The 11,853-nt window shown below is 32.5% G+C and overlaps 1 pseudogene; it reads left to right on the plus strand.

Moving 5' to 3' along the window:
- The first annotated feature begins 8,155 nt into the window (after nucleotides 1-8,155).
- On the plus strand, nucleotides 8,156-11,549 carry LOC127713953 (endoplasmic reticulum chaperone BiP-like; annotated as a pseudogene).
- The last annotated feature ends 304 nt before the right edge of the window (nucleotides 11,550-11,853 follow it).

Genomic DNA, 11,853 nt, shown 5'->3' on the forward strand with positions numbered 1-11,853 from the left:
ACCAAACCAAAATCTAACAAATAAAGCTGCAAGTAACAAACATTGGAGTTTAGATGTGTTATAAGGAAATTTCACCTTGGGTTTTAAACAAACCCGATGAAGGTAATTCCAAGAATATCGATAGGTTGCGCATACTAAAATTGGCAATTGATTTTAGGATAAATATTACAGAACACATCTGTGATTTGATATGTCTAAAATTAATTAAGTGCAATGCACATGGTTTAAAAAAAAATCATTGCAAAAAAGAAAAAAATGCATATTCATGCAATTCAGTAAAAGTTAAGTATCTAAATAGATCTTGCATGAATAAAACAAATCACAAAAAATATCTGTTTACATGTTTGAGTTAAAGTATATGTCCATTATTAAGGTGTTACTCTTTGGTCTAATAAGTAAGATTTCTATGTTTTAGTTTGACAGTAGAATTTTATCAATTATCTTAACTACACACTTGAGTAAAACTCGGATCCTGATAATATTAGGTAGTTGCAGAATTAATGTGACGAACAGTAGAGTGGGTGCGAGTGCTGTAGAAAACATACATCACAGCTTCAGTGTTATTAATTGTCTTATGTTTGTTGCCTTTTTGTCTCTTTGCCGCATGCAATAGATATTAGTAGGCATAATCTGATTAAAATACAGATCCTAGTATGTCCAAGCTTTGCTTTCAAGGATCTGAAAACGCTCCATTCTACTACTTTCTGTTTTAAAGACATTTCGAGATCCTCTTGTTTTGTCGAACAAATATCCACCTTCAACTATTTGAAAGCTGAATTTTAATTGGCTGATGTAATAACTACAAGAACAGAAAGTAAATCTGAGTGTTGTCAGATCCTTGTAAGCAAAGCTTGGACACATGATCTGTATTTTAGTGAGAATTTAGTTGGCGTATCTTCTTCTTCTTCTTCTTCGTCTTTCTGTAACTTCCTCCTGTGGTTAGGAGTACATCAATTTCCTTGATTTTTTTCGGAGGGACTTTTATTACACGGACGAAAATAGCTAAAATCACTTTGGAACTATTACAGTAACTGTAATAGTTCCAAGGTGCACTTTCGAATTAGGCTATTTTTAGGTCTCTTTATCCTGCAATGGGATGTGAAATTGCGATTGGCTATTTGTTAGGTCAATGAGTGGCTACATGTATTTGTCAGATAAATGGTTGGCTATTTATTAGGTCAATGATTAGCTATTTGTTGGGTCAATGATTGGCTATTTGTTATGTCAATGATTGGCTATTTGTTAGGTTAATGATGACTTTACGGAATTGTCGTCCTTCGTGGCAACGGATGAATGTGATTTCTTCAATAGTAGACAAAACGTTCATCTGAACATTTTTTTCTTTGTCATTTGTTTATTTTATTGTAAAGCGAACAAAAGCTTAAAAACGTCTGAAATTAACATTTGACGCCGATGCTGACTTATGATGTCAAACTGTTTACGGTGTTGACATTTACTTTAAGCACTATAAAGATTTTTCATTGTGTGTTTTAAAGCCGGTCATAGTCCTTTCTAAATGAATATTTACTTTTGTTCAACCTCATTTTATTCTTTAAAACATTTGCTTCTTTATCCGACACATGTGATTTGAAAATTTTGAAATAATAAAATAAACATGTTCAGTAGCATTTTAAATGATAAATGAAACAGACCTTGCAATATAAATTTGGGATTTAGTTAACTACAAATGTACTTATACTTGGAAGGTAACCAAAACCGAGTTCGCACTCTTTTGGAAAAAATTATTTTCATTCAGTAATTTTGAGGAGTAAGTGTGAAATTGCAAAACGTATTTCAACTTCTTTAACTCTTTTTCGACTGGTATTATACCAAGTTGTCATGCGTTTCATAGTTGAGTAGATAATTCAAATAGAAAATGATTTTATCATTTTATAATTTTGTGCGTCCGAAGCGCTTTTCTGGATTAAATTTACTTTCATCAGGAATGCTCAAGCCCAAACTATATGACAGAATGAGACCTAAATCAGCCTAGTTCATCTCTGAACTTTTTAAGACTTTCTTTATATCTTGCAGTTCTTCTTGTACATCACTCATAACGAAATAATTATCAGTTGTACGCAAGATGTTTAGAACATGGGGAGGGTAGAGCGCTCACAACCATGATATATATTAAACCCCTAACGGGAGGGATTGTGCTTGATTTTCATATGACGACATAATCTTGCAATCAGTTTAATTGAGGTCTGGAGCTGGCATGTCAGTAACTGCTAGTAGTCTCAATAATGACGACTTCAGTATGTACACTAAAGAGATTTATCCTGCCGAACTGACTTTAAATAAAGCTAATACTAACAATGAACACTGCCCTTTCCTGGATCTTGATATCTTTATCTTTAACGGGAAACTTAATACCAAAATTTATGATAAAATAGATAATTTTCATTTCCTATTGTTATTTATCCATTTTTAGATGGCGACGTTTCCTTGTCGCCATCTTATGGTGTTTATATATCCCAACTTGTTCGATTCGCTCGTGTATGTAATAACGTATTTGATTTCAACGAAAGAAATCTCTGTATTACTGAAAAATTATTACACCAGGGTTTTCGATATCACAAACTAGTCAAAACATTTACTAAATTCTATCATCGGTACAAGGACATCATTCGTAAATATAAATCAACATGCAAACATCTTATACGTTCAGGTATTTCACATCCAATATTTTATGGTAACATTCTTTACAAAGCACAAAAATGTCGGCATTCACCTCAAAAGATAACCAAACCCTTAAACAGACTTATTCGGAAAGGATATAGTTACCATTCTGTTGTCAAGTCATTAAGGATTGCATATTTTGGTATTAATATTGATTCACTCATAGGGTCTTTGCATCGGAAATAAACACATTTATTCTAAAACCAGTTGTTGGCATGATACGGGTTATGTTCTTCTCATATATTTTATGATGGTATGATACTAAACCCCTAACGGGAGGGATTGTACTTGATTTTCATATGATGAAGACATAATCTTTCAATCAGTTTAATTGAGGTCTGGAGCTGGCATGTCAGTAACTGCTAGTAGTCCTTTGTTCATTTATGTATCATTGTCATTTTGCTTAGTTTCTTTTGTTATCTATTCTGACATCGGACTCGGACTTCTTTTAAACTGAGTTTTACTGTGCGTAATGCTATGTGTTTCTTTTTTCTACATTGACTAAAGGTGTGGGGAGGGTTGAGATCTCACAAAACGTGTTTGATCCCGCCGCATTTTTGCGCCTGTCCCAAGTCAGGAGCCTCTGGCCTTTGTTGGTCTTGTATGTTTTTTAATTTTAGTTCATTTCTATGTTTTGGAGTTAAGTGTGACGTCCATTTTCACTGAACTAGCACACAATTTTATTTAGGGGCTAGTTGAGGACCACCTCCGGGTGCGGGATTTTCTCGCTGCATTGAGGACCCGTTTGTTGCATTCGGCTGTTATCTGCTCTTTGGTCCGGTTTTTGTCTCTTTGATATATTCCCCATTTCCATTCTCAATTTTATTCATCCCGCCACATTCTGTATGTGCCTGTCCTATTATAGGAACCTCTAATTAAGTGGTTGTTGTTGGTTTGCTGTCTCTCATATTTGTTTCTGTTGGTGTTTAAGCTTGAATCTCTCGTTTAAATTGATTCTAATTTTGTCAAGTTATATGGCTGTCTGTACGGTATATGTTTTGTTCATTGTTGAAAGCCGCACGATGACCTATAGTTGCTTATATCCATGTCATTTGGACTCTGGTGGACATTTGCTGTATTTGTCATCACACTGCATCTCCTTATTTAAATATATACTGGGCAAAACAGTAGATATAAGAATATAGAATGATTTTTACAACATTTGCACTTTTGCATTACCCTTTTGATGGCGATTGTTTTAAATTATGAAATGATTTTTTGAACTATAATGTTTCATGAAGAGGTTTTTAGTTTGATTTGTGATCATTTGTGATTCCTAAATATAAGTAATGGTATTGTGATCTTGTACATTATGTACATACTGTAGTCTAAACAAATAAAAAGAATAAAAAGGTGTGGGGATAGCGTCAATGAGACAAAAACCTGAACGCTCTATAACCACTCCAAATATCTATTTCATCTTTTCTGAAAATATAATCGATTTTGAATAAAAGTTATCGTTTTACTGAGTTTGTAATCAGCTTAAAGTTAACTAATCATGTTATGAAATCTTTTATTTCAGACAAAAATGAATCGATCTTTGAGATGTTTAATAAGAAAAAAAGATATTTTAATTGTGTTTTCCATGTGTAAGATATCACATTAAAGAAGTTTTTGACCTTATGTGTAAAATTAAATTCAACGTCAACACTTTCGCTTAAAAAATATAAAATCTAAGACAAGAGGAAATGTTATTCGGTTACAATGATACAATTTTCCACCAAACAAATAAAAACAATATACTGATTGAGTGAGTGTCCCCCTTATCAATCGTCCACTGGCAAATATTACATATTAAGTACTCTGGACAAGAATCAATTACGAAATGGGTCGACCGGGATCTGAGGGGCATGTCTGATTGCAAATGAGCGATTTAGTTTTAGTAAATTGAAATTCCACTTAAACACAAACTATCGGTTAATACGTTCGGTTAAAAAACAAAATAAAAAAATACATTCATAAACAAATTTCGAAATGTAACAGTCATTTTGATCTGAGATTTAACGCAATAGTACTGTGAATGAAAATCACTGTCTTGAACTGTTAACTTTATGATCGAATCCAAGTTATCGTTTTTATATTTGTGGCGTTTAGTTAAAGTCGCATTGGCGTATAACCCACATCGCTCTTATTCTTAGACCGAAACAAAATAAGGAAACGTATATGATTCAGTGGAATATTCAGGGAACGGTCATTATTTATCAGCTGAGGGGGTCGGTTCAACGTTTACGTATTAAAAAGTTTTGTTGGCAACCCCTCCATCATTCTTATGAACCACATAATGATCCTCCCTAAGAACATAGTCTCAAAAGTTTCACCCCTACCCAAACAAAAATCTGTATCGACTTGTGAGAAGGTGATGACTGCCAGCTACATAGTTACAGGCATTTACTTGACCAATAGTTATGCAAAGTACAATGTAAGTGGACATTGACACTATCTGTAATAAAATACGGCAGAAAGAGATGTTCCTTGATTGCAGTACTTATGGTCTGGATGGGGGGTCCTTCAGTTCTGTATTCGTTAATTTTGTAGGCTATTTTTCTCTATTCTTTACACTTTTTGCCCATTATTCTCTATTCTTTATGTTTTAGCAATTCATTGTTCTCTATTCTTTATTTTTCGGTCAATTTTTCTCTATTCTTTATATTTTTTGCCCATTATTCTCTATTCTGTAAGCCCCCATCCACACCCTCAATACTCTTTTTTTTTTAAATTTTGTACTGATTTTTTATAATACATTCTACATTATAGTTCTGTTATTTTATATAAGTAGTATGATCTAATTAATTTGATGAAGATAATTTTGTTTGTCTGGTTAGCAGTCATCAGTAAGTGATATTCTGTAAATGTTATATTACCTTTCATATTCTTTGTATTGAAGCTGATGCAACTGATGTTAGTAATAAAAAAAAGTTTTATTTAGCTTTTAGAAAACCCTGATTATAACATAGAGTTTTTCTTCTTGATTGTTTTCTCTCACATATGGTTATCTGACACTTGCATGTAGAAAAATAAACATAATCAGCATTTAAATGAAAAAAAAAAATATATATTTAAGAAATAATTCATGGAAGCCATAGATTTGTTGGAAATTTACACATGGCCTGGGCCGTGATATTCTAATTTTATCCTGAGCGTTAGCGAGGGATAAAATTAACGAATATCACGGCCCAGGCCATGTGTAAATTTCCAACAAATCTATGGCTTCCATGAATTATTTCGATTCTAATAGGACAAAAACGATCATTAAAAAACTGAAGCGAGGGTGGGTGTGCCATGTGTGGAGCTGTTCTAATTTATCCCCTGTTAGATAAATGTAAAACAAATCTAATAAATCTGTAGCTTGCATGAATTATTTCTTAAATAACCGATAGAAAAAAATGAGTTTAACTCTTTTAACTCTCAAACCAAATATTTGCCGTTTTAAATTTACATTATTTCTCGTAAGCTACCGTCAAATTCACTGTTGACATTTTGTAACTAAGGAGCCGCCATGTTGACTTGTTAAAAATCATTAAATTTGAGAATAATGCAATAGAATGGAAAAAAAACCCAACACATACCTCAAAACTTCTTTTTAATGCAATATTATCCGAATTTGGAGGGTTAGCGCAACGGAAAACCTTCAGCTTTGGCGTTTTCATTCGTATGACGTCATGTTTTAAAATGACGTTAATGCGCCAAAAACATTAATAAAATTTCGCGGAATTTTATTTTATTTTTATTTTGTACATTTTTCCGAGCTCTAATGCATTAATTCTTTTTGTTATACCTCAGAATAAGAATAAAGGTTCTGTAGGGTTTTTTAAATTGCAATTTATAACACAGCGAAATCGGCATGGCGTTTGCACATAGGTTACGATACACGTGGATTTACGTGGGAGGTATATTTTAATAGCCATTATTATGTACATCTCTGAGTCTGCGCTAAGTATAGATATATTGAGAATTTTATCACGATGTTGTTTACAAAGCGAAAGAAGCACGTCATATTAGAATGTAATTTATCATGAACCTTCGTGTACAGAATGAAAGCATGTCTATACAGATTGTCCCTGATTTTGAAACTGCTGATCCTTAAAATTAAAGTCAATCTTTTAAAGGCACACTGGCCAAATATGTTTATATACATGAGCATGTGCTATTATAAATGAATGGAATGACGTAAAAAGAAAGAAAAAACAGAGAAAATTCTTTGTTCCAATTCTAATATTTGACTACAACCCATAATTCTACAAATTTTTTAAAATAACTGTTGAATAATGATTTTTATTATGAATAAATGTACATAGAACTATTTGTGAATGAAAAAACATAAAAAAGAGGAAACATGTCTTTATTTTTTTAATGCCTATATTAAAATTTTGATATTTTATTAATGTGTCGTGGTTTTTTTTTTATTTTCTCATCATAGAGTTATTTTTTATTTCTATCCAACTCTAGGAAGTGTAACTGAAAATAACACATTGCAAATATCACTGATTTTATGGTTTTTGGTCCTTCCAGGATCAAATATGTTCAGGATTTATTTGAGATAAAGAAATATATATGTAGGTTTATAATTATATGAAATTTCAATATTTCATTTCAATGTGAACATATTTTACAAAATCCTAGTGTATTGTTTTGTGTGTGTGAATGCCATGCTGCCCATCAAGGGCCTTAATTGGAACATGATATTCTAATTCTTATTTGATATTTTTTTGATAATTTCATAAAATAAATATGCATATTTACAAATGGTTTAAGAATATACGCACCTTGTACAGTCCTACATCTATCCTCAAGAAATCGCACAAAATGATTATAACACTCTAGAGAGTTGAAATACACATGTTCAAAAACTTTTTCAACCCATCGTTTCCTGTGGTCAAAACTAGTGACGAATGCTTCATACAGTGATTAATCTTAAGATAAGTCGGGTTGTAAAATTCCCATTTTTATACTTGGTTCTCTCATATCGATAATGATTCAAGCCATTATATTAGAGTAATGTAAGGACAGAACTGCAATTATATGGGTTATTTTTTTTATCCAATTTTCGATGAAAATAAAAATATAGAAGTGTTTCTAAAATACTAAATATTCAACTGACTGTAATTGATTCAACAAAAGAATGTTCCAATAGATCAAAAAGTGTTTTCAAGCTGATATTTTTTATTTACATATACCTTTACATTGACCTACTTTTCTATATCTATTTCACGTTTCATTTGGAAATCCCACTGGTAAGATTGTTTATTGTGTTGTCGCCTATGGCAGAATAAATACTACCGTTTTCCATTAAAAAAAGTATGTAAAAAATACCGTACACCAAGGCAAATTCAAACAGAGGAAGTCCATAAAAACTGACAAAATCAAACGCTATCAATCAACGGAACAAGTGAAAAACAACTGCCATATTTCTGACTTTTTCGAAGAAAATAGTGAGTTAAACCTTGATTTATAGCTACTTAACTTCCTACTTTACTATATGTTGAATATTTTATTACAATTTGTTTTTTTTTTCTATTCTAGTGTTGTGGTTTTCAAGAATGGAAGAGTTGAAATAATCGCAAATGACCAAGGGAACAGAATAACTCCGTCTTACGTAGTGTTTACTGAAGAAGGCGATCGTCTTATAGGCGACGCCGCCAAAAACCAACTGACAACAAATCCTGAACATACGATATTTGACGTCAAACGCCTGAATGGCCGAGAATGGAACGATAAAGCTGTACAGAGTGACACCAAACATTATTCATTTAAAGTCGTGAACAAAAATAACAAGCCGCAAATACAAGCCAAAGTGGGAGATTCTATGAAAGTGTTCGCACCAGAGGAAATATCTGCCATGGTCTTGAGTAAGACGAAGGACATTCCTGAGGGCTATCTTGGTAAAAAGATGACCAATGCTGTTGTTACTGTCCCTGCTTACTCAAATGACGCACAGTGACAGGCTACTAAAGATGCTTGAAGGATTGCTGGTCTAAATTAATGTTATGAAAATCATCAACGAACCGAAGGTAAAGTACGAATTGTATGATCAAAGAGAAGTAACTCTATTTTTGAGCAAGGATTGTATAGCCGATCTAAGTTATGCGGAAAAAAATAATGTACTACTTACCAAATGTACAAACTAAACTGTATATACTCCTCTCACAATATTTTCTGTAATTAAATAGTTAAGCTTCAGTTCATAATAACATATTTGAAATCAAAGCCACTACAGATAACAATCGCTGAATAACATCTTCAGCTCACATAGCAGTAGCAATTATAAAATAAAATAGTTAAAAAGATTTAAAGAAACATTTTCTGGAAGATTACAGATCCTTTGTATGTGACTTGTTGTACATTGCATTGATATCCTTTTATTTTCAGAACTGCAGCAGCTATTGCGTATGGACTTGATAAGAAAGGGGAGAAAAACGTTCTTGTGTTTGATCTTGGTGGAGGAACCTTTGATGTCTCCATCTTAACGATCGACAATGGAATATTCGAGGTCGTGGCAACAAATGGTGACACACATCTAGGAGGGGTAGATTTTGATCAGAGAGTTATGGAACATTTTATAAAAATGTATAAAAAGAAAACAGGAAAAGACATGAGGACTGATAAACATGCCATGCAGAAACACAGACGTGAAGTTGAAAAAGCTAAACGAGCCCTGTCGTCTGCTCACCAAACCAGAGTAGAAATTGAATCATTGTTTGAAGGAAATGATTTCTCAGAAACACTCTCTAGGGCAAAGTTTGAAGAATTAAACATGGTAAGTGTTGAAATTAAGTATATGAATTGTTTTACATTTGTCATTTCGGGGCCGTTTATGACTGACTATGTGGTCTGTGCTTTGTTCATTGTTGAAGGCCGTACGATGACCTATAGTTGTTAATTTCTGTGTCATTTGGTCTCTTGTGGAGAGTTGTCTCATTGGCAATCATACCACATCTTCATTTTTTTTTAAATATCATAACAGATTAAAGAAAATTGATATACACCATGTAAATATTATGTTATTTTTACACTGACATGCTCGTAGAAAAAAAAACTCGATTTAACGATTTTGCAATAAAGAACGAGAGGGATTAGAATTGCAACAATTCAGACAGGATAAATAATTCAGTGTATGCTTTTACATTTGAAAAGATCGACTAGGGTATTTACCACTTGGCGTTGAGCAAAACCAATTAATTAATCAATGGTGCATTTTAAAAGGTACAACTCCTTTTTGAAGTTTGGTATTGTACAAGCTTAGCATAGAACGAAATTAAGCAATAAAATGACCATGGGTTGCGTTTCGCTTTCGGAAAGTCTAGAATGTTTTTCTATTTTTCTTGATTAAAAATATTGCTTTTCTTATCATACTTCTTAATACAATTAAGTTTTCCAATAAATGCAAACCATAACAAATTAATGTAAATAAAAAGCCTATTCGGGGTCTTTTATAGCTGAGTTTATATGCGGTATATGGGCTTTGTTCATTGTTGAAGGCTGTACGGTGACTTATAGCTGTTAATTTCTGTGTCATTTGGTCTTTTGTGAAGAGTTGTCTCATTGACAATCTTACCACATCTTCTTTTGTATATTATATTAATAGATATTAAACTTTGTCTTGCAGGATTTATTCAAATTTACAAAGAAACCAGTTCAGAAAGTATTAGATGATGCCAACATGAAGAAATCTGATATTGACGAAGTAGTCCTTGTTGGTGGTACTACACGAATTCCTAAAGTTCAACAACTTCTCAAAGAATACTTCAATGGCAAGGTGAATGATTATTTTTGTTGTCCCCGTTAATGTTATTATCTTTTTCAATTCATATTTCTATTTAAAAAGAAAAATATACCAGAGTGATTTCTAAGCTGTTTGCATTTGTTTAATATACACTTATATTCTCTACGACATCACATTTGAAGACTTCTGCTTTTTATTAGCTTTCGAGATCAAACAATTGATATATTCGGCATACATCATCATAAATATGACAGTGCTAAACAAGAACAATATTATATTAGATTAAACTTGTGATTGACAATGACATAGGCCGAAAAAACAGAAAATGTTATTAAGAATATATGCCTCTTTGATTTGAGTCAAATGACCACTTGCAACACAAAACTAATTTTAATAAAGGTCATATTAACATACTCTTTTAACTTTATAGGAACCAAACCAGGAGGTCATTCCAGATGAAGCTGTGACTTTTGGCGCCGCTGTTCAAGGTGGTATCCTGAGTGGAGAGGAAGAGACCTGGAAACTGTTATTGATGGATGTTAACCCACTAACACTTGGTATAGAAACCGATGGTGGTGTCATGACAAAACTGATTCCTCGCAACACCCAAATACCAACAAAAAGATCACAAATATTTTCAACAGCAGCTGATAACCAAAATGCCGTAACAAAACAGATTTTTGAAGGAGAAAGAACAATGACAAAAGACAATCACATATTGGGAAAATTTGTTTTGACTGGTATCCCACCAGCTCCGAGAAGAATACCTCAGATCGAAGTCACGTTCGCCATTGATGCTAACGGGATTTTAGAAGTAAGCACAGAAGACAAAGGAACGGGTAAGAAAAACAATATTGTTATTCAAAAGGACACAAACAGACTTTCACAACAAGATATAGATCGTATAATAAATGATGCTGAAAAATTTGCAGATGAAGATAAAGCTATAAAAGAAAAAAGTAGATGCTAAAAATGAACTTGAAAGTTTGACCCATAACCTCAAAAATCAAATTGGTGATAAAGAAAAATTAGGTGGAAAACTGACTGATGACGACAAGTCAACCATGCGATTGAAGAAAAAACCAAATGGTTGGAAAATAATTCAGATCCTTCGATAAAAGAACTTAAAGAAGAAAGAACTGAACTATAGATTAAACTCTAGTCCGAAACCTTTGTCTTTCATTCTTAATAATCATTTTTATTCGAAGGGAATTTTGATGAATCCCTTAATGGGACAGATTGATTATTTATCTATGCATCTGTTCACACTTTCATTGTAATATAAATGTTCCCCAGAATCATGGTTTTTATGTGATACACATACCTTTTTCACATATAATTAAATGCATAATATTGTAAATGCATTTTCATTGATCAATTCATATCAGAGTTATATTTTATTTGCGCAAATGTTGTAAGTGAATGAATATTTCATAAATGTGATTCATATTCAT

The sequence above is a fragment of the Mytilus californianus genome, unplaced genomic scaffold (genome assembly GCF_021869535.1).
Source record: "Mytilus californianus isolate M0D057914Y unplaced genomic scaffold, xbMytCali1.0.p SCAF_9, whole genome shotgun sequence".
Taxonomy (NCBI): Eukaryota; Metazoa; Mollusca; class Bivalvia; order Mytilida; family Mytilidae; genus Mytilus; species Mytilus californianus.